General features: G+C 37.9%; 2 non-coding genes across 2 annotated transcripts; both read left to right on the forward strand.

The window, feature by feature from the left end:
* Positions 1–11212: 11212 nt before the first annotated feature.
* LOC112502900 lies at positions 11213–11319 on the forward strand. Its single transcript, XR_003067787.1, has one exon. It is a non-coding gene; the product is annotated as a small nucleolar RNA R71 (small nucleolar RNA).
* Positions 11320–12900: 1581 nt separating this feature from the next.
* On the forward strand, positions 12901–13007 carry LOC112502901. The gene has a single exon (XR_003067788.1). It is a non-coding gene; the product is annotated as a small nucleolar RNA R71 (small nucleolar RNA).
* Positions 13008–23230: the final 10223 nt, after the last annotated feature.

A 23230-nucleotide genomic window follows, 5' to 3' on the forward strand; every position in this document is an offset into this window, starting at 1 on the left:
GCTTCCGACTTATTCAAGTCTGTTTTACATTCCTACTTTCATCTTGAATATTTTGTTAGACCTTTTCAATTACACAGTTACTATTTTACTCATACTCTGATTTTATTGTGTTTTTTAATTAATTAAGACAAATCTGGTTTCCAACACTTCATCACCAGTGAGGACAATCATTGAAGAATCAACAACATGTGTTCAGACCAAGGGTGGAGGAGAGGAGAGAATGGCTGAGAAAGGTGGGAGTGCAAGTTCTGTAGTGGCAATACTGATATTTACACCTTCAGTGATTTGGATCACTGAGGCAGTTGGGAGAGGAGGTACTTCTACGACAGTGTCTAAGGAGATCACTAAACATCTTGGCGGGGGTAAAGGAAAAGAGCTCCTCAAGGATAAGACTTTTTTCAATGACTGAAACTTGTTGGAAGGTAACAGCCAGTGACTTGGTTAGCCCCTTTTTGGCTTCCTTGGCCCTCAATGAAGAACCAATATTGTCTTGATAAGAGGTACTCTTAGAAGATATGGTGGTGGTGATTGGTATGGATTGAGGGGGGTTTGCCTTGGTCTTGACCACCTTTGGGAGATAAGAGGAAGGGTAGAGGACGTACCTATGCCATGAAGGATGGCAAGCATTGGCGCAAACAAACCAAAAGTGAATGACATGGGAAAACAAGTATTTCCATACTGCGGACACACGATTCTTCTCTGTTATAACCTGGTTTCAGACAATCTGGGTCAAGGTAAATTATAAGTGATTATGTGGTAAATTACAAAATGGCATGCATATTAATTGATTAATTTCTTGAATAGTATACATATGTGATAAAATGCATAAAATGATATATATATATATATATATATTTATGAATATTCTATATGTGGTACTACTACACATGCATGGGGTATTTTATTTGGAATAAGGTATCTTCGCCCTTAAGCATTGATTTTATTATAATAATAGTGCCACCGCCTAGTTAATATTTTATAAATAAAATCCTTCCACCGCCTAAGTGGGATATAAAAAGAAAGATAAAGATAAAGCTATCCTTATCTCTATCATTTTAAAAAGAACTTGTGTGCGATTTTTGAAAAGAACCTGATATTTCAAAGGCGTGAGAAGATTTTGTTTAGCAAAAAGAACTTGTTGTTTGGTCTGTTTCTGCAGAACTGTTTAAAACAAAGGTGAGGTTTACATTGCTCATATAAATTGTGAGTTTTAAATTGTTCTTTGATTATAACTGTGAGTCTATTACCCAAAACTTCTATATTTATGAATAGTGAATTGTTAAGTTTTAATGATTTGGGTATAGAAAGATCTTGGTGAAAAGTTGTTTTCTAGATGTTTTAAACATAAAGATTGTGAGTTTGAAGGTTTGAAACTGTTTTTGGAGGATTCAAACAGTAACTGGGTTTATACCAGCTTGTATGAGATTTTGTCAGAAAAACAGTGTTTGAAACTATTTTGGAGGAACAGATTGTTCTTAATGTACAAAAAGGTTTGAGTATAAACCTATGTTGAAACCATGATTTGATTTGGGAATTATGAACAGGTTCACTCTAACATATATGACTGAGGTCTATCTTTGGATGAACTACTTCATATGAATTAATGGGAGGATATAAGGGTGGAACATCATAAAAAGGGGATTATTGGGAGGATATAAGGTTGGTCATTATCTGCGTGGCCTAACTCTTATTATGATATCTATAAAAGTTACAACAGATTTAAGTTCTCATTTCTTGGTGATTTGAGAATTTGGAAATGTTGTCTTTAGTAGAAATGGTAATAATTATGTTATGGGATTGGAGCAAACATGGTTCATGACCGTTGGTTGTGAGTAATATGCTTTCGATAAAAGCATTGATTATGAGGAAATAGATGAGCTCTAGTTATATGTTGCAAGGAACCAGAGGGGATCTGATTGACCCTCATGATAGAACCAGAGGATTCTGGATATTGATTTAAAAATGATGCAAAATATTTTATAAATTATTAGTTTGAAAATAAGCTTTATATCTTTTATAAACAAGCTTAGTGCTATATTTATAGTTTTTAAAATGATATTTCAAAAGAGTCTCAATACTTAAAAATTTCTATAAAACAAACCAGAGGGGCTCTGGTTGGCTTTGACAGGAAGGGATATCCCCACAATGACGGTGCAAGTGCACGCCGACTCTATGATCGCTTGCAAATAATAAACGGGTACAAAGTACCGAGATCGTTCCCACAGAGAAAGGATGATTGAGATTTAGAGATTTTTCATTAACTTCTTGCACGAGTTTCGAGATGTAAAATAACTTTGGATTTTTGTTTATAAAAAGATTGAAATAGGACCGACTAGCTAATTAACGAAATAAACTTCTAATATTAAGTGATGGGCATGGGTGCAAGTGTTGCTTAAGATAAAATTCATAATAAAATGGTTAGACTTTTACGAGTTGTTTATAAAAGTTCCAACCTCTCGAAAGCGAACTTTTATAACCGGGCCTTATAAAAGTCCATAAGGTTTTTACGTTTATCACTTCGAGACTTGCCGATCCAGCTAAAAAGTAAAAGGAATAAAAATTTCACCCAAATCTCTTTGTGATGGAAATACATATTGCTTAACCCCTAGCTAGATGCATGCAAAATTCGCGTCTCCACGTAATTCGCGTCTCCACCTCCCAAAATGGTTCTTGGCACTAGTTGGCACACCTTTGCACACTTCAAAATGGTTCTCCCAAGCTCCTTTATATAGGGGAGAGGCAAAGGGGTGAAGGACACCCAATCATTACCCAAGGGTAATTAGTACTAGGTTAAAGAAAATACAAAAGAAAATAAAATACAATAAGGAAGACAGCTCATAACAGCTGGAGGAAAAATATCTGGAGGAATCTTTAGGTTGCACGTTTCCCAAGAAGCTTTAGCAAGGCTGGAACACTTTCCACAGTGGTGCCACAGTGGGCAGAGCTGTCAAAAAAATACAGATTTTTGGAATAATACCTCTTCCTTTGTGTTTCAACATCTTTTTAAAACTTTTTGGAATAAAAGACAAAAACAAGAAAATTGGGTATTTAATAATAGCAAAAAGGGAGGAAATAAATAGGAAATAACTCTTAAAAATAAGAGTTATCACACCCCCAAACTTAAGATATTACTTGTCCTCAAGTAACCAAAATAAACAGAATATGAACAAAGAGGAACAAGAAATCATAACTTACGGATGGGCGTTGAAATATCGTCGGGCTTTGAATGTTGTGCAACTTCCCTTCTTTGATCTTCAAGGTGCAAAAATTAATCGATGGGACTTTTATCGCGTTAGTGTTTTTGGCTAAAAAAATAGTTTCCCCAAACATGTCTTAGAATGACAACAATTGCTTTGAATGATTTTGCATTTTTTGGCTCTTTTTGTTGTGTCTTTGACACCTTCAAGAAAACCCAAGAAGTGATATTCACTTTTTGTCATTGGGTTAAACCATTTTGCTTTATTTTTTCTATATTTTTGTGTCTTCCAATTTTCTGAAGACATTTGGTGCTTCACGAATTTTTTCTCAACACTTTGGCATACAACCTCCCCCAAACTTAAACTGAACAATGTCCGCATTGTACAAATGGGTTTAAAGTGTTTGGTTTTGGTAGCAATGGAAAGTGTTTTGGCCAAAAAGAAAGATGGCCCACGTTATTTTAATTTTGCAACCCAAAAATCTCATCAAAGAAATTGCACCTAAAAAATGAAGAATAAGCCAACGATATACCAATAAATTGTCAACGCCCAAAAGAACAAAAGTAAGTTAGAGTAGCAAGTATCAAAAGACCTAATCAATCAACGACCGCCATATATGAACACAAAAGAAGGCGGTCGGATAAAGTTAAACACCCAATCCAAAAAAATTATTGTTTTTGAGTTTAAAAAGATCATAATGAAACACAAAGGAAGACGATCAATCCCTTTTACCCGTATCGTCCCGATTGGCGGATGCCTCACCCGTGGCATCCGAGGTGGTACTCCGTCTGATCTTCGGTAGCCGAACTTGGGGAGGGCAAAGGCCTCCGGGAAAGTGTGGTATCTCCGAAGCTAGCATCACAATCTTGTGCGATAAAAATTTGTTCACGACCCGATTCCGATCTCGAGTATACATCCAGAATTTCTCCGAACACTTGGTTAGTCCGGCAACTCGATCTTCCACATGCGTGATTCTCTCGGCAATCTTTGCTAACGCATCCATCATCGTTCCCATTTTCTGATTACATTCCTCCCATTGACTTGCCATGAATGACAACCAAACCTCCGAACCATACCCCGTGGCCGTAGGTGGTATTGGCAGGATGTCGGTTTTGGTCGGAGGGGTAGTTACGGTTGCTGAGGAGGCTGGAACAGAAGGGTCTTCGGGCCTTCGAGGACTGTTGGCAGCAGGTCCCAGTGACAGTTGCGGGCCCGTAGCATCGTCGGCTAAGTCGGCATTTTCTTGGTCCGGTTTGTGCATGCGGTTAACCGTACCTTGATCGAGCGAGGAGTTGTTGAAGGTAATGATATCATGCTCCGAAACAGGTACCTTCGCGGCTGTCAAGAACTTCGTGATCAAACCTGGAAAAATCAAACGCGAACTAGCTCGCACAGTTGATGTTAGTAGTGTAGAGTAAGCGAGTGCGCCCACGTCGATCGGGAGTTCCTTTAGGATGCAATAAACCAAAATACACTTCGCCTGAGACAATGTATGATCATGCATGGAAGGCATGATATTGTGACACACAAACTGAAACCATAGGGCTGCCTCTAACGTTAAATGCCTGGACATCAAAATCTTCTGACGGTTGTCTTGCGACCAACCGTATCTGGTAAAAGAAGTGCTCGTGCAATATCATCTTCCGGCACATCAAACCCACCATCAATAAATTGTCGGTATGAACAAACAAAAGGAGCAGTGAGACCAAGCACCAGGTTTAACTTTGGTGCCGTACAATTTACGCGCGTTCCTCGAATGACGATGATGTCATTTTTGGAAGTGCCGATCGTCGAGAAAAATTCTTTCACTAACGTCTCGTTCACTTTGCATAGGATGGCTATCATGTTTTCCCAATGATGTGCAAGTAAATGATCCTTTACGCACATGAGTTTTTCACTAATCTTTTGGTCAAAAGCCCGTTCACACAAAAATCGATTATGGCGTATTAACTCCAACCGATCATCAAAAGATGAAGATGTACCTCTAGAGCGCGAAACAATCCGTCGCCTACGCGGTGTTAGGACTGGAGTTTCTTCCTCTTCCGGCTCATAATCATCATCGAGAGCCTCCGTCACCTTTGCTTTACCCTTTTACCGCCATTGTTGGGACCTAGTCTTCGGCCCACCCGAAGCTTGACTCGACGAACGAGTTTGCCTCCTTTCAACAGTAGGGACTGTGACGCAGGTTTTATCGGGCTTTTTATCGGCACCAAAAGTTGACGGTGTCTCAAATGGGTAAGTTTCGGTTTGTCCTCCCTCCGGTATACCTTCAAAATCAAACGTGATATCGTCCAAACCTTCATCCTCACCCTCCCCCATTTGGTTCAAATCCAACCATGAGTGATTTGGGGAAGCCATGGGTGAAGGGGCTAGGGTTGGTTCCTCATCACTTGGGATGGGAGTGGAAATGGGTCTTGAGGGTGCAATCGTGGGAGGGGCAAATGGGATACTCAATGAAATGTAAAATGGTTTTGGGGTTGAGGATGATTCGCCCAAATGTGATGATAGAGCCACCCTCGTAAGGATAGTCATACCATCATCATCAATAGAGAGTACGGTAGTGGTTGGGGTTGAGTGTTGTGTGGATGAAGATGGAGGAAGAGGAGGACTTACAGTCGCCAGAGTAGGGTCGTGGAAGGCGGTAATGGTGCTCGCGGCGATGGCACTGGCGGTTGAGGATCCTCCTGTCGCCGATGAAGATGGTTCGGCCGGCGAGGTTGCAACAGGCGCGGTCGTTGGTGGCGTAGCAGTGGCGGAAGCGGCGGCAGTCTTTCGCCGGGGAAGTGAACGCCGGGATGGGTGGTTTCTCACCGGTTGCTTCGGTCTTGCCATGGAGAAGAGATTTTGGCTGGCGGTTTCTTGGAAGGGCAAAGATGAAGGTAGGCAAAGGAAGAAATGAGGGAAAAATAAGTGGGTTTTTTTGGTTTAAAATCTTGGGAAGGAAAATGAAAAAGGTGATTTGAGAGATAATGATGATAAGTTATTTTTGTTTTTATTTAAAAAAAGATGACCAACTATGACGATTTCATGCTTATGTTGTCTCCTCAAAGGGGACAAATACTTGTACAAAATACAAGTATTATACCCAAAATTTTCAAAAAGACTTAAGCAGAAAATACACACTTGAAAATTTTATTTTAAAAAATTCTTCAAAAATTCGTTATTTTTAAAATAAAATCATGCTTTCCATCATCACCCTTAAAAAAAATATGTAAAAATTTCTTTTTACCCTCTTCCCATCAATTTTTCTTTTTCCAAATATTTTTCCAAAGAAAACCCACATATCAAGAGCTAATCATATACAATGTACTTAGCCAATGATTCCAAAAAACCCTCTTTTCATAATCTCTCATGTTTACCTCAAGATGACATCATGTGTCATTTCCTTAAACACTTCATTTCCAGCCAATTTCCCATTATCATGAAAAGAGTATACATTTGTTCACAAAAAAAAAATTGATGTTGGCTCCTCTCTTTTAAAATTCGGATTATCCAGACAGTGGGCACAAACTTCCCACTGTCTACTCAAAAACACCAGATTTTTCCTTTATTATTTTTTTTCTTTTTCTCCATTCTTGCTTTCAAAATAAAATATTTACAAACCTTTGAAAATCCTTTTCAAAAATCATTGGGTTGGACCGATTATTCCCTCCGGGAGAAAATGCTTTATCCGATGCCCGTTAACTTTGAAAATGCTATTATCTTGTGGATTCAAAAGATCCACAGTTCCGAATTTTCCCACATTTACAATGGTGAATGGTCCAGACCATCTCGACTTAAGTTTTTCGGGAAAAAACTTTAGTCAAGAATTAAAAAGAAGAACTTTTTTACCACTTTCGAAAATTCGGCGATTTATCCTACGATCATGCCAAAATTTTGTTTTTTCCTTGTAGAGTTTAGCATTCTCGTAAGCATGAAATCTCCATTCTTCCAACTGATTAAGTTGGAGTTTTCTTTTTGCTCCCGCCGAATTTGCGTCCAAATTAAATTCTTTTATCGCCCAAAAAGCTTTATATTCCAATTCGAGCGGGAGGTGACATGTTTTTCCAAAAACTAACTGGTACGGCGACATTCCCAAAGGGGTTTTGAATGTGGTGCAGTATGCCCATAATGCATCATCCAACTTAAGCGACCAATCCTTACGATCCAGTCTTACAACTTTTTCTAAAATATTTTTGATTTCTCGGTTCGAAAGTTTGGCAAGACCATTCGTTTGGGGATGGTATGTCGTAGCAACTCGATGTTGGATGCTGTATTTGGTAAGAACGGTAGCTAGCATTCGATTCATAAAATACGTCCCTTCATCGCTTATCAAAGCTCGAGGAGTTCCAAAACGGACAAAAATAATTTTATGTAAAAAATCGATTACTGTCTTATCATCGTTGACCGCTAAGATGATGTGGCCTAAGCCCACAAGCAAGGTAGTTGGCAATATCGGCATACCATGGAAGTTCATTTGGTTGATTTTCTTGTATTGCCAAAATGTACTCGTCAGGAAAAGTTTCTTTTATCACATGGTTTCCCCCGCTTGACACTTTGCCTTTGATCCTTGATAAATGATCGGCTACTTGATTGTCGCATCCCTTGTGATCAACTATCTCTAGATCGAATTCTTGTAAAAGAAGAACCCATCTGATAAGCCTCGGCTTAACGTCGGTTTTTCTAAAGAGATATTTGGTGGCAGAGTGGTCCGTATGAACGGTAACTTTGGTGCCAATTAAGTAGGATCGGAAACGATCGAATGCAAATACTACCGCAAGTAATTCTTTTTCAGTGGTGGTATAATTTAACTGGGCCTCCACCAAGGTTTTACTTGCATAGTAGATGGGGTGAAAATCTTGTTTCGCTTTTGTCCCAAAACGGCACCTACGGCCCAGTCGTTTGCGTTACACATAACCTCAAAAGGCATGGTCCATTCTGGGGTAATAACAATAGGTGCCGAGACAAGAGCTTTTTTAATAGTTTCAAAATCTTTTTTACAATCGGAGGTAAATTTGAAAGTTTGATCGACATGCAACAAATTACATAAGGGTTTTGCAATTTTAGAAAAATCCTTAATAAATATACGGTAAAAACGCGCATGTCCCAAAAAACTTCGAATGCCCTTGACCGAAGATGGTTCGGGCAATTGCAATATTACCTTGATTTTTGCTTTATCGACCTCCAAACCATTCTTAGAAATCATGTGACCCAAAACAATTCCTTCTCGTACCATAAAATGACATTTCTCCCAATTTAAAATTAAATCATGAGTTTCACATATTTCCAAACTTTTCTTTAAATTGGCAAGACAATTTTCAAAAGATGTACCAATTACGGAAAAGTCATCCATAAACACTTCCATAGTATCCTCAATCATGTCCGAAAAATTGACATCATGCACCGTTGAAAGGTCGCCGGTGCGTTACAAAGACCAAATGGCATACGCCTAAAAGCAAAAGTTACGAAAGGACAAGTGAAAGTTGTTTTCTCTTGGTCTTCGGGTGCTAGGTGAATTTGGTTGTAACCCGAGTAACCCTCCAAAAAGCAATAATATTCTTTTTCGGCCAATCGATCTAGCATTTGGTCAATAAAGGGCAAAGGAAAATGGTCCTTTTTGGTTGCTAGATTCAATTGCCTATAGTCCATACAAATCCGCCATCCGATGACGGTCCTAGTAGGGATGAGCTCGTTTTTTTCGTTGGTGATAACCGTAGTTCCACCTTTCTTCGGTACACATTGCACCGGACTCACCCATCTGCTACTGGAAATGGGGTATATAATACCCGCGTCTAACCACTTCAAGATTTCTTTTTTCACAACTTCTTTCATAATRGGATTTAGTCTCCTTTGCGGTTGCACTTTGCCAACTCTATTTTCTTTCAAGATAATCTTATGTTGGCAAAGGGAGGGACTAATTCCTCTAATATCTGCGATGGTCCAACCTATGGCTTTTTTGTGAGCTTTTAATACCTCTATCAACCTCARTTCTTGCTCATWACTTAATTTCGAAGARATAATTACGGGTAATTTTTCCTCCTCCATAAGATAAACATACTTAAGATGACTAGGTAATGGTTTTAACTCCAAATCGGGGGCTTTTTCTATGGATGGTGGTTGGACAATTCTATCCTTAAAGTCAAGTTGCTCGAATGCCACTAAATCTTCCAAATCTTCCCTATCTTCCAACTCATCATTTTCTTCCAAAGTATCCTCAAGATTTTCTCCAATGTTGTTTTTGTAGGTAACGTCAATCAAACTTATTTCTAGATCTATACCTAAAGCAGATATGACTGAAAAATCTCCTACCTCTCCATGAAACTTAAGAGAATTAAACACATTAAATTTCACTTCTTAATCACTAACTCTCATGGTCAACTCCCCTTTTTGAACATCAATAAAGGTTCTCCCGGTTGCAAGAAAAGGTCGTCCTAAGATGATGGGGACATTCCTGTCAGCTTCATAGTCCAAAACTAGAAAATCGGCCGAAAAAATAAATTTATCGACTTGGACCAAAATATCCTCAATTTTACCTTTAGGATACGCAATAGATCTATCGGCCAATTGTAAAGTCACAGTCGTTGGATGGACTTCACCTATTCCTAGCTTGTTAAAAACTGACAATGGCATAAGATTAATGCTTGCCCCCAAATCACATAGGCGTGGCCTACTTCTTTTCCTCCTATCGAACACGGGATGGTAAAACTTCCCGAGTCTTTTAATTTGGGAGGAATTTTACAAGTAAGGAGCGCACTACATTCTTTGGTCAAAGCAACCGTTTCAAATTCGTTCAACCTCCTCTTTTTATGCAAAATGTCTTTTAAAAATTTAACATAACTTGGCATTTGCTCGAGAGCTTCTACCAAAGGTATGTTAATGTGGAGTTGTTTAAAGATGTCCAAAAACTTCTTAAACTGCTCATCCACATTTTTGCTTTTCATTCTTTCTGGAAAAGGTAAATTCTACAAATCTAGAGCTGTTTGAACGGATCTGTTTGGTTGGACAGTGGGCAAAATCTTCCCACTGTCGGGTTTTTCAACAGAGAGCTGCACATTACTGGAAGTTGAAACAGGGACTCTTTTCTAGATAGAGACAGATTTTTGAGTTTCTTCCGTGGAAGGACTCAAAATTGGAAAATTTGACATATCAAAAGCATGTGAAACCTCGTTTTGATGTGTCGGTTCTTCGATGGTTTCACATATATCATCTTTGACTTTTGAACTCTCCTCACTCAACACTATCACGGCTTTGATATGTTCTTTACCCTTAGGGGTTTCCGTGTCTCTAGGCAAAGTTCCTAAAGGTCGACCCTTGAGATCGGCGGCAAATTGGTCGAGTTGGTTTCGAAACTCCTTAACGTTGCATTGGTTTGGTTTATAAAACCTTTAAGTAATGATTCGAGTGAACCATTACCGTCCGCTGCATTTTGCCTAGGCATGTATGAGTGTGAGGATTGTCCATTTTGGTAATTGTGCGAAGCACCTTGCCCATATCCCGGGGGATTTTGTGGCCGATTTTGGACTTGAGTAACTCCGGGGGGTTGAAGTCCAGGATTTCCGGCCCAAAAAAAATTGGGGTGATTTCTCCAAGTTGAATTAAATGTGGGAGAGAAAGGGCTTTTTCTAGCATGACTCCCAACATAATTCACCGAGACGGGATTTCCAGGGCAATTCTCATAAGAATGGCCCTCACCGCATAAGACACAAGATTCAGACATAGGTGGGTTGGACATAATGGATTGAACTTGATTATTCTCTTCATTCAAACGTAAATTGTTTTTAACCAAATTAGTTAAAGCTACAATTTGAGCATTTAAAGCAGAGATGACATCAATTTCATGGATACCTGAAGCAGACATAGAAACAACAGCACGAGGATTTGACCATTCCGTATTATTATTTGAAATTCGTTCCAGAATGTCATATCCTTCGTTGTAAGTCTTAGCTGTGAACGCACCACCGGCTGTTGCGTCAAGAATAATTTTAGCGGAACTGGAGAGGCCATTATAAAATGTCTCTAATTGAATGCAATGAGGGATTCCGTGATGAAGACATTTCTGTAGAAGGTCCTTAAATCTCTCCCATGCATCCGAAACCGCTTCATCTTCTTCTTGTCGAAACGTCATAATTTCATTTCTAATTTTTATATTCCTCGTCGGAGGAAAGTATTTTTTCAGAAAATTTGCCACCAAATCATTCAAAGTTAGGATCGAGTTTGGTGGTTGAGAATTTAGCCATGCTCTAGCTCTATCCTTCAATGTGTAAAGGAAAAGCGTTAAGCGTAAGGCTTCTGGTGTAACTCCAGGAATTTTAAAATGATCCGTCATTTCAATAAAAGATTTTAAATGAGAGTGCAGATCTTCCGACGATAATCCCCCAAACTTACCCATTGCGGAAATCATTTGGAACATTACGGGTTTTGGTTCAAAAGCTGTGGCTGTCATTTCGGGCCTAACAATTCCCGCGGCCAACTGACCGTATTCGGGAGTTGCGTAGTCCCGTATGCCTCCATTTTTATCATCGGCAATATTAACCGTGGCCTCCCGTGGAGGTGGATTATCCCCCATCGTTTTGTTACGATTATTTCTACCTCTTTTATGTCTCCTAATGGTTCTTTCTAGTTCAAGATCAAGAGGTAAAAGATCACCGTATTGTAGCCTTGGCATACAACACAGGAAGTACGAGTGAAACAAAAGAACAAGGCTCAAATGAAAAATCAATATCTCAGGATAAAAATCACGTTACCTTTCCCCGGCAGCGGCGCCAAAAACTTGACAAGAAGGGATCGTTCGTGTTTTCCTAGGGGCAGAATATCCGCACAATGACGGTGCAAGTGCACGCCGACACTATGATCGCTTGCAAGTAATAAAGTGGTACAAAGTACCGAGATCGTTCCCACAGAGAAAGGATGATTGAGATTTAGAGATTTTTCATGAACTTCTTGCACGAGTTTCGAGATGTAAAATANTGTCACTAGGCAAAATTCCTAAAGGTCTACCCTTGAGATCGACGACAAATTGGCCGAGTTGGGTTTTGAAACTCCTTAACGTCGCATTGGTTTGGTTTATAAAACCTTTAAATAATGATTCGAGTGAACCATTACCGTCCGATGCATTTTGCCTAGGCATATGTGAGTGTGAGGATTATCCATTTTGGTAATTGTGCGAAGCACCTTGCCCATATCACGGGGGATTTTGTGGTCGATTTTGGACTAGAGTAACCCCGGGCGGTTGAAGTCCATGATTTCCGGTCCAAGAAAAATTGGAGTGATTCCTCCAATTTGAATTGTATGTTGGAGAAAATGGGCTATTTTTAGCATGACTCCAACATAATTCACCGAAACGGGATTTCTGGGGCAATATTCATAAGAATGGCCCTCACCGCAAAAGACACAAGATTCAGTCATAGGTGGGTTGGMCATTATGGATTGAACTTGATTATTCTCTCCATTCARACGTAAATTGTTTTTAACCAAATTAGTTAAAGCTACAATTTGAGAATTTAAAGCAGAGATGGCATCAATTTCGTGGATGCCAGAAGCAGACTTAGAAACAACAGCATGAGGATTTGATCATTCGGTATTATTATTAGAAATACGTTCCAAAATGTCATGTCCTTCGTTGTAAGTCTTAGCTGTGAACGCTCCACCGGCCGTTGCGTCAAGAATAATTTTAGCGAAACTAGAGAGACCATTATAAAATGTCTTCAATTGAATGCAATGAGGGATTCCGTGGTGAGGACATTTCCGTAGAAGGTCCTTAAATCTCTCCCATGCATCCGAAACCGCTTCATTTTCTTCTTGTCGAAACGTCATAATTTCATTTTTTACATTCCTCGTCGAAGGAAAGTACTTTTTTAGAAAATTTTCCGCCAAATCATTCCAAGTTAGGATCGAGTTTGGTGGTTGAGAATTTATCCATGCTCTAGCTCTATCCTTCAATGTGTAAAGGAAAAACGTTAAGCGTAAGGCTTCTTGTGTGACTCCGGGAATTTTAAAATGATCTGTCATTTCAATAAAAGATTTTAATTGAGAGTGCGGATTTTCTGACGATAATCCCCCAAACTGACCCATTGCGGAAATCATTTGGAACATTACCGGTTTTGGTTCAAAAGCTGGGGCTATCATTTCGGGCCTACCTATTCCCACGGCCAACTGACCGAATTCGGGAGTTGCTTAGTCCCGTATGCCTCTATTTTTATCATCGACAATATTAACCGTGGCCTCCCGCGGAGGTGGATTATCCCCCATGGTACGGTTACGATTATTTCTACCTCTTCTACGTCTTCTAATAGTTCTTTCTAATTCAAGATCAAGAGGTAACAGTTCACCGTATTGTAGCCTTGGCATACAACACGGGAAGTACGAGTGAAACAAAAGAACAAGGCTCAAATGAAAAATTAATATCTCAGGATAAAAATCGTGTTACCTTCCCCGGCAGCGGCGCCAAAAACTTGGCAGGCTAGGATCGTTCGTTTTCACCTAGTGGGCCAAAAGTCCCCACAATGGCGGTGCAAGTGCACGCCAACACTATGATCGCTTGCAAGTAATAAAGTGGTACAAAGTACCGAGATCGTTCCCATAGAGAAGGTACTACAGAGATTCAGAGATTTTTCATGAACTTCTTGCACGAGTTTCGAGATGTAAAATAAAGTTGGATTTTTGTTTATAAAAAACCGAAATAGGACCGACTAGCAAAATAACGAAGTAAACTTCTAATATTAAATGATGGGCATGGGTGCAAGTGTTGCTTAAGATAAAATTAACAATAAAATGGTTAGACTTTTACGAATTGTTTATAAAAGCTCCAATCTCTCGAAAGTGAACTTTTATAACCGGGCCTCATAAAATTCCATAAGGTTTTTACGTTTACCACTTTGAAACTTGCCAATGTAGCTAAAAAGTAAAAGGAATGCGATTCTTACCCAAATCTCTTTGTGATAAAAATACCTATTGCTTAATCCCTAGCTAGATGCATACAAAATTCGCGTCTCCACGTAATTATTCAAAGACCCTCTCGAGTTCTTTGTGCATCACTTAAGTCGTATCTCGGATCCCCCATCTCTGGGTCTAAGATCTAATATTAACACTTCAAAATGATCAGCTTATCCGCATTTTAAGTACCGTCTTAAGTGACCAAGTTACGAAGTGATAAAAGATAAAAACACTCAAATATTATATAAACATCCTAAGTTAAACTCACACCCACACCCATACAAGTAATTTAGCTAGACATAATAAAAAAATTAAAGACATAAAATAATACTAAAATATAAATTGCATTAATGTAAAACTAAACTACAAGTACAAGGAAATAAAATACTAAAAATTAAAGACATAAATTAAATACATTAATTAAAAGCATAATAATAATTAAGAAAAAAGTGAGAATGAGACACAAAATGCACAAAAGGAGTTTTGCGTCTTGCATGGGTGTTGTTGGTGTTTTGGTGGTTGTTCAAAATGACTCCCCAAGCCTCTTTATATAGGGAAGAGGAAGGGGAGCAAGTACACCCAATCATTACCTTAAGGGTAATTAGTACAAAGACTAAAAAAATACAAATAAAAATAAAATAGAAGAAGGAAGACAGCTCATATACAGCTGGAGAAAATATCTGGCTGAATCTTCTAGTTGTACGTTTCCCAAGAAGCAGCAACAAGGCTTGTAGACATCCCACAGTGGGCAGTGCTGTCAGAAAAATACAGGTTTTTGAAATAATACTTCTTCCTTTGTGTTTCATCATCTTTTTAAAACTTTTTGGAATAAAAGAGTAAAAACAAGAAAATTGGGTATTTAATAATAACAAAAAGGGAGAAAAAAATAGGAAATAACTCTTAAAAATAAGAGTTATCACCTACATATATGCATACATACCCAGAAATGGCTGCATACATAAATAATAAAAGAAAACCATCTGCATGTATATAAACTCATGAACATACACATATGCACATAATATCATGCATACACACACACACACACATATATATATATATATATATATTATGCATATATCCCCATGCATGATATACATATACTTATGCATTAAACCCATGTAAGCATGTATTCACATAAACAATTAATCCACATAACAAATACCTTGGGTAATAACCAGGACCCGGTTATCACATTATCCACCCTTTCAAAAGAATTCTGTCCCGGAATTCCTTTAATCAAAGAGCCATGGATAATATGTTCTCATTTCTGATATTTCCACAAAGTTTAATTTACTGTCCAGTTTGACTTCTGGTAACGGTACAACAAGACTTGGATCAGCTAAACACTTCCACAAATTCGATACATCGAAAGTGCTGTGAATCAGACTTAGTTCTTCTGGTAGCTCTAACTGATAAGCCAATGGCCCAACTCGTTTACATATTCTGAATGGTCCAACATACCTCGGACTGAGCTTACCCTTCTTCCCAAATCTGATGATACCCTTCCATGGCGAAACTTTCAACATCACAAAATCACCTACACAAAATTCAATCGGCTTTCGATGATTATCAACATAATTTTTCTGGCGATCTTGTGTTGTTCTGATTCTTTCTCGGATCTGTTTAATCTTTTCAGAAGTTTCTTGAACAATCTTAGGACACGTTAACTGCCTCTCACCTACTTCATTCCAACACAACGGCGTTCGACATTTATGTCCATACAATACTTCATATGGTGCCGCTTGAATGCTGGAATGTTAACTGTGATTATACGCAAATTCTATTAGTGGCAAATGATTTTCCCACAATCCCCCGAAGTCAATGATATAGCTTCTTAACATATCTTCGAGAGTCTGGATAGTTCTTTCACTTAGCCCGTCTGTTTGCGGATGATAAGTTGTACTTAACCGAATTTCAGACCCCAGAGCTTTCTTCAAACTTTCCCAAAACTTTGAGGTGAAACGGCTATCTCTATCAGAAACAATGGATAGTGGAACACCGTGCCTGGTTACAATTTCTTTGATATAAACCTGAGCCAGCTTCTCTAAAGACTAATTTTCTTTTATAGGTAGAAAATGTTCTGACTTAGATAGGCGATCAACCATTACCCAGATCGCGTCATACCCCTTTGGAGTTCGAGGTAACTTCATGATGAAATCCATTGTAATGTGATCCCATTTCCACACAGGAATCTCCAAAGATTGAAGACTTCCATATGGTTTCTGATGCTCGATCTTAACCTGTAGACACGTTAAACACTGTTCCACATATCTAGCTATATCTTTCTTCAATCCGGGCTACTAATAAAAAAATTTCAAATTCCTATACATCTTATTGGTACCTGGATTAATAGAGTATCAGGACTTATGACTTTCATTCAAAATTACTTTCCGAATATTCCCAAAACTTAGTACCCAAATTCGCCCTTGAAAGCACATAATTCATTCATTGTTTGGTTCTAAAGTTGAAATCGTCTTACCCAACCTTCCGGATTTGACAAGATTTTCCTTCATAGCTTCCTTATGACATCTCAGAATCTCTTTATGTATATCAGGGATTAAACTTATTCTCATTGCCATAGTTTTAATAGTCTCGTTCCTTTCTTTTCTACTTAAAGCGTCAGCTACCACGTTGGCTTTCCCTGGGTGGTAAAGAATTTCACAATCATAATCATTAACAAGTTCAATCCAYCGATGCTGTCGYATATTTAAATCTTTCTGGCTGAACAGATGTTGCAAACTTTTATGATCTRTATAAATTTGGCACTTTGTCCCCATAAGATAATGCCTCCAGATTTTTAGAGYAAATACCACCGCGGCTAACTCCATATCAWGAGTCGGATACTGCTTTTCATGATCTTTCAATTGTCTTGATGCATAAGAAATCACCTTTCCTYTTTGCATYAGAACACATCCYAATYCCAATTTTGAAGCATCACTGTATACCACAAAATTTTCTGATCCATAAGGTAGGGTTAACACCGATGCACTACAGAGATGATCCTTTAACAGTTGGAAAGCTTCTTGTTGTTATTTTTCCCACTGAAATTTAACATTCTTCCGAGTCAATTTGGTCAATGGCACGACTATCTTAKAGAAGTCCTGAATGAACWTATGGTAGTAACCTGCCAGTCCCAAAAAGCTTYGGACTTCTAAAAGAGTTTTCGGAGCTTCCCAMTTTGCAACTGCTTCTATTTTAACTAGATCTACTTTTACCCCTGCTTCTGAGATGACGTGACCCAGGAATTGGACTTCTCTTAACCAGAACTCACACTTAGATAACTYTGCGTACAACTTTTCTTTTTTCAGAAATTCCAGTATCAGACGAAGATATTCTGCGTGTTCCTCTTCGGTCTTAGAGTATATAAGAATATCATCGATAAATACAATGACGAATTTATCAAGATATTCCTTACATACCCTATTCATTAAATCCGTAAAGGCTGCGGGCGCATTAGTTAAGYCGAATGGCATAACTAGAAATTCGTGATGTCCGTACCTAGTTYGGAATGCTATTRTAGCGATGTCTTCTTCCTTGACTTTAAGCTGAAGATATCCTGATCTTAAATCGATTTTGGAGAAATAACTTGCTCCTACCAGTTGATMAAACAAATYATCAATCMTTGGCAAAGGATACTTGTTCTTGATTGTTAACTTATTCAATTCTCGATAGTCTATACAYATTCACATAGATCCATCTTTCTTTTTGACAAATAAGATCGGAGCACCCCAACGTGAAATGCTAGGTCAGATGAATCCTTTATTAGTCAGATCCTTCAACTGTGTAACCAACTATTTCATATCCGAAGGAGCCAATCTATATTGTGCCTTGGCCACTGGTGGTGCCCCAGGTATAAGATCAATTCGGAATTCAATAACTCGATCTGGCGGTAATCCAGACAAATCCTCTCGAAAGACTTCCGGGTATTCATTAACGATTGGAATCAATTCCTCTCTTTTTTCTCTTTCTTTGTATCAACAACATATGCTAAACACCCCTGATACCCCTTCTGAATACACTTTCGGGCTTTTAACACCGATAAAATAGTATGATGATTCTAACGATCACCATAAATAATAATTGTTCCTTGATCTGGCAGAGTAATTTTGATGATCTTCTTATTACAAACAATACTGGCCTGATGCTCTGCTAACCAGTCCATACCCAGCACTACATCAAACTCTTTCATCGGCATAGGGAACAGTCGAATCAGTAACTCACACCCCTCAATAATAATAATACAATTATTGAATACTCTAGTAACAGATTCTTGACTATTAGCAGTGTCAAYTACTAACTTGTCATCAAGTAGCACAGAATTCAKACATGCAGATTGAGCAAATGATGGTGATACAAATGAAAAAATTTGCACCAGAATCAAACAACACCTTAGCACATATAGAATTCAGAAGGAAGGTACATGTTACCACATCTGGGGTTGCTTCTTCCTCGTTCTTTGTCATTTGAAATGATCTACCTCTGGCTACATTCTGGCCTCCCCTCGGCGAACTAGGCCTTCCACGGTTACTAGGAGCATTTCCTTCCATTGTCAAACGAGGAGCTCTTAGCTGTGGACAATTTGGTCGGATATGGTCAAGTGAATTGCACTAAAAACACCTTTTGGGTGTAGTGTAGTCCCTTGACAAATGCCCTACCTCTCCACATCGATAGCATCTCTTTGGTTCAGATGGACAATTCCCTTGATGCACCTGCTGACACCATGGACAAGTCCCAACAGGTGGCGGTTGTAGAGCACGGTTATCTGATTTAATAAACTTGGGTCTTCGAAAACTAACTGAAGACCCCTCCCACTTTTTTTTCTCTATTATTTTCTCTTCACCTTACCGATTCTTGTTTCTTTCAGTAACTTTGACAGCATTCACGGCTAAAGAGAAAGTTTTAGGGTTCATAGCAATCACGAACTCCTGGATAGAGGGTTTCAATCCCCAAATGTACCTTTCCATCTTTAGAGATTCTGAAGAAACATAATGTTCCGCAAAACAAGAAAACTCAATAAATTTCTCGGTATAATCTCGCATAAATCTATTCCCTTGTTCCAGCTTAAGAAAATCTTCTTCCATCTGTCTTACTGCTGTCGTAGGACAGAATTGTGTTTTGAATTTATTCACAAATTCTTCCCAAGACATTGATTGCAGTATATTTGGTTGTGCCGAAGACTCCACATCCTACCAATATAAGGCATTAGATTTGAGTATAGATACTGCAAATCTAACCTTATCTTCTTCAGAACACCTACTAGTGTTAAATACCGACTCAATCTATTTTATCCAGCACATTGCTTTACTAGATCTCTTTCTCCTGAAAAGGTTGGAGGTTTACATGTCAATAACATCTTTATGTCTCCTCCTCGGTTATTGCTGCCTGCTGAAGGAGCTGGAGGATTAATTCCAACTCGCTCGGTTTCTATTCTAGCTGGCAGTCCCATAATGGATATCAAAGTTTCCCTTAGTTTCCCCATTTCTTCTGCCAATACATCTCTTGTTATAAACTCAGGTTGTTGCCCATGTTCTTGGTGCGCATTTCCAGAAATAGATTCCCCTTGATCAAGGTGAATCTCAGCCTGACTTCTTCCTCGACCTTTACCCCTACCCCTTCCACGACCTCTACTCCCTGAAGCGAAAGTTGGAGGATTAACAGGAGATTCCTCCCTTTTTTCAGACACAGAACGGGCAATTCTTTCTAATCTTTGCGATCGACTAGACATCTGCAGATATTTTAGTATTAAAATATCACGTATTCATATTCCTAAATATAATATGGTATCCGAGTATAGGTATGTACCTGTAAATTCATAATTACATTGGCCATTTGTAATTCGAATTCACCTTACATATTGTCCTCTTTAACCCATTATATTTGATTTCTAGTGATACTAATAATGTCCGGGACCCTTAACATGCAAATGACAGTTTAAGTCTAGGCATCATGCTTCGAATACCTAAATCTCTTAAACTAAGGTTCTAATACCACTTCTGTAACACCCCCAAACACCACATTTGCATATAACACAAATTTCATTCCATGGAAATATAGTTTACATCACAAGGTCCCACTAGTACAAGGATTCTTATATGTACAAAATCTACATATGAAAAATTCCAAAAMAAATCYTGTACTAACACATGTATCTTCAAAATAAGCAATCTTAAGCARATCATCAAAAGTAGATAACAKGTTARGAAAATAACCACATTTTCYCTTTCCCCTTATTATCCCTAGACCCCKYCATTCCTGCATTGCATAATTTTAAAACAGAAAATGAGGGTTAGACMAGAAGGGTCTAGTGAGTAAATCCCTTCTTTGCAAAATGCAGGGTGATGAACACAAAAATATAATAAAGTATCTTGGCTRAGAAATATTTGTAATATAATCAAATGATGCARTCCTCAATGACATGTATAAAAGAATAAACTCAAGAATCTCAGTTCTATTAATAAAATACATCTGCTTAAAGATCCAACGTTCCCAATATGAAACAAATATTTTAACCAAAGCTTCTTTGAATCATCAAACCATTCCTTTGTAAATAATAACGGAAAGATTTAAGGCAATACTTGCCCTTCATGACAAACCATTTCCCCCTTCTCAATAACATMTAAATTATTACTTCTAATAGGAATAATATCTCTAATTCATCATATCACAAAAAAATGATGACTCAAAGTTATTAAATTCAGTTAGTAATAAGAATAAGAGTTATAATAATATCCATATATGACAATGTCTCCCTTATTCCAAGTACACCTCTCCTTGAAATGCCACCCTTATTCCTTCATTAAAACAGGGCTACTTATCAGAACAGACAAAAGTCACCATATCTAAAAGTACCCATTCCCAGTTCCAAGCCAGAACAGACAAAAGTCACCACGTCTGGGGGAACTACCTCTTAAAACAAGTTTCATACCAAAACAGACTTACGTCACCACGCTTGGTAGAAACATTTCCCAAAAATCTAGTTCCATACCAAAACAGACTTTCGTCACCACGCTTGGTAAGAACATATCTTTTATTAAAAAGATATAAAATACCCCTYTTTACTATAATATAAATAAACCCAATAATAATTTACCAAATCATGAAAATTCCATGGAAATCCAACACTTACAATTTACATCAAGTGAACATCYGGACAAGTTATCCGGACAAGCAWTCCRGACAACACTGTCCATTTGTTCGATGAACGAATCYGGACAACACACTTGTCCGATTTATTAATYCGGTCAACATAATCCCTTGTCCTATAWATTAATCCAGACRACACTTGGTCGATTAAAMACTAATCTGCATAACTCTTAAGCRATTTAAGACTAAACCGCTTAGCACATGATCGGTTTATAACTAATCTGCACGACCCTTAGGCGATTTAAGACTAAACCGYACAACACTTACCCGGTTTATAAAATAAGTCGAATAACACATGTCCCGTTTAAAGGTAGTCCGGACAAGCTTTGTCCGATTTATACTTAGTCCGGTCATTCCTTTGTCCGAATAAGGATCCAAATTGGAATACTGATTTCTTTCAAATTAATAAGCAATATACAATAAAAACCAGTAATAATTTTATACAAAAGAGGTTTAGAAATCACTCACCTTTTATACAAAAACTCTGATTTTRAAGAAGATGAAAACCAATTGATTCCACATGATCTCCRGATAACTTTTCTCTCAAAATTTCCAAAATCTCAAAGAGGCAAGAAAACTTTGCCTCCTCCCAAACCACCATATTTATACTTTCCAAATTTGGAAAGTCGGTTACTTTTACTTTTACCCACATATATGCATACATACCCATAAATGGCATGCATACATAAATAATAAAAGAAAACCATCTGTATGTATATAAACTCATGCACTTATACATATGCACACAATATCATGCATACACACACACACACACACACATATATATATATATTATGCATATATCTCCATGCATGATATACATATACTTACGCATTTAACCCATGTAAGCATGTATTCACATAAACAATTAATTCACATAACAAATACCTTGGGTARTAACCAGGACCCGGTTATCACAATTGATCATCTTAATTAGTTGTTGCAAGGTTTTAGAAGAAGGAATAAGTAAATCAACAATGGTCTTTTGATAGAGCATAACATCTAGGGATGTCAATTTTTACCATGACAAACCAACAATTCCCCTACCAACCGTATCAATTTAATTGGTACCAATATAATTGGTTGATAGTATCGTACCAAYTATCTAAGCTTGGTTAGTACGTGATATTAGAAATTGTGTACCACAGGTAATACGTATGGTACCGACTTATTTATTAATTAAAGTCTAATTAGTAATACAACTTATTTTGATTATAACTTMTAAATTATTTAGATTTAAATTTTGMTAAATTATAATAYGGATGGATATATGGAATTTGATTGAATTCATTCATCTAACTCTAACAACCTTAATAACTCCTCCACACCTYCACATTTCATCGACGCTCCTCAATTACTATTTGAAGTAGACCATCAGTGAATGCTTGTATTATATGAAGATTATYTGAATGTTTATATAGGTAGAGATAAGTGGTACAACACATATCAACATGTTATATGAATGCTCAATAGTTTTAGTGCTATGGAAAATAAAATTGTTATATCAAGCTAGAGTAAAAAGAACTACTCATTCCTTCAACTTGCACCAAAACATCTTCAATTTTCCCCTTAGGATATGCTATGGACTTGTTGGCCAATTGGAGTGTGACTGTGGTGGGTCTAGCCTCTCCTATGCCTAAGGTGTTAAAGACAGACAAAGGCATGAGGTTAATACTAGCTCCTAAGTCACATAGGGCTTTCCCTATCTCCTTCCYACCTATTGAATAGGGGATGGTAAAACTTCCTGGATCTTTAAGCTTAGGGGGTATGCTATTGCTCAAAAGTGCATTACATCCTTCGGTAAGAGCTACAGTCTCGTATCAACTTCTTCTTGCTTAAGATATCCTTCAGAAACTTAGCATAACTAGGCATTTGCTCAATTACTTCAACAAGGGGTATGTTGATGTGCAATTCTTTGAACACATCCAATAACTTTTTAAAATGAAATTCCTCTTTGTGATTCCTCAACCTTTGGG

Source organism: Cynara cardunculus, unplaced genomic scaffold, assembly GCF_001531365.2.
Source record: "Cynara cardunculus var. scolymus isolate 2C unplaced genomic scaffold, CcrdV1 Un_Scaffold_2143, whole genome shotgun sequence".
Taxonomy (NCBI): domain Eukaryota; kingdom Viridiplantae; phylum Streptophyta; class Magnoliopsida; order Asterales; family Asteraceae; genus Cynara; species Cynara cardunculus.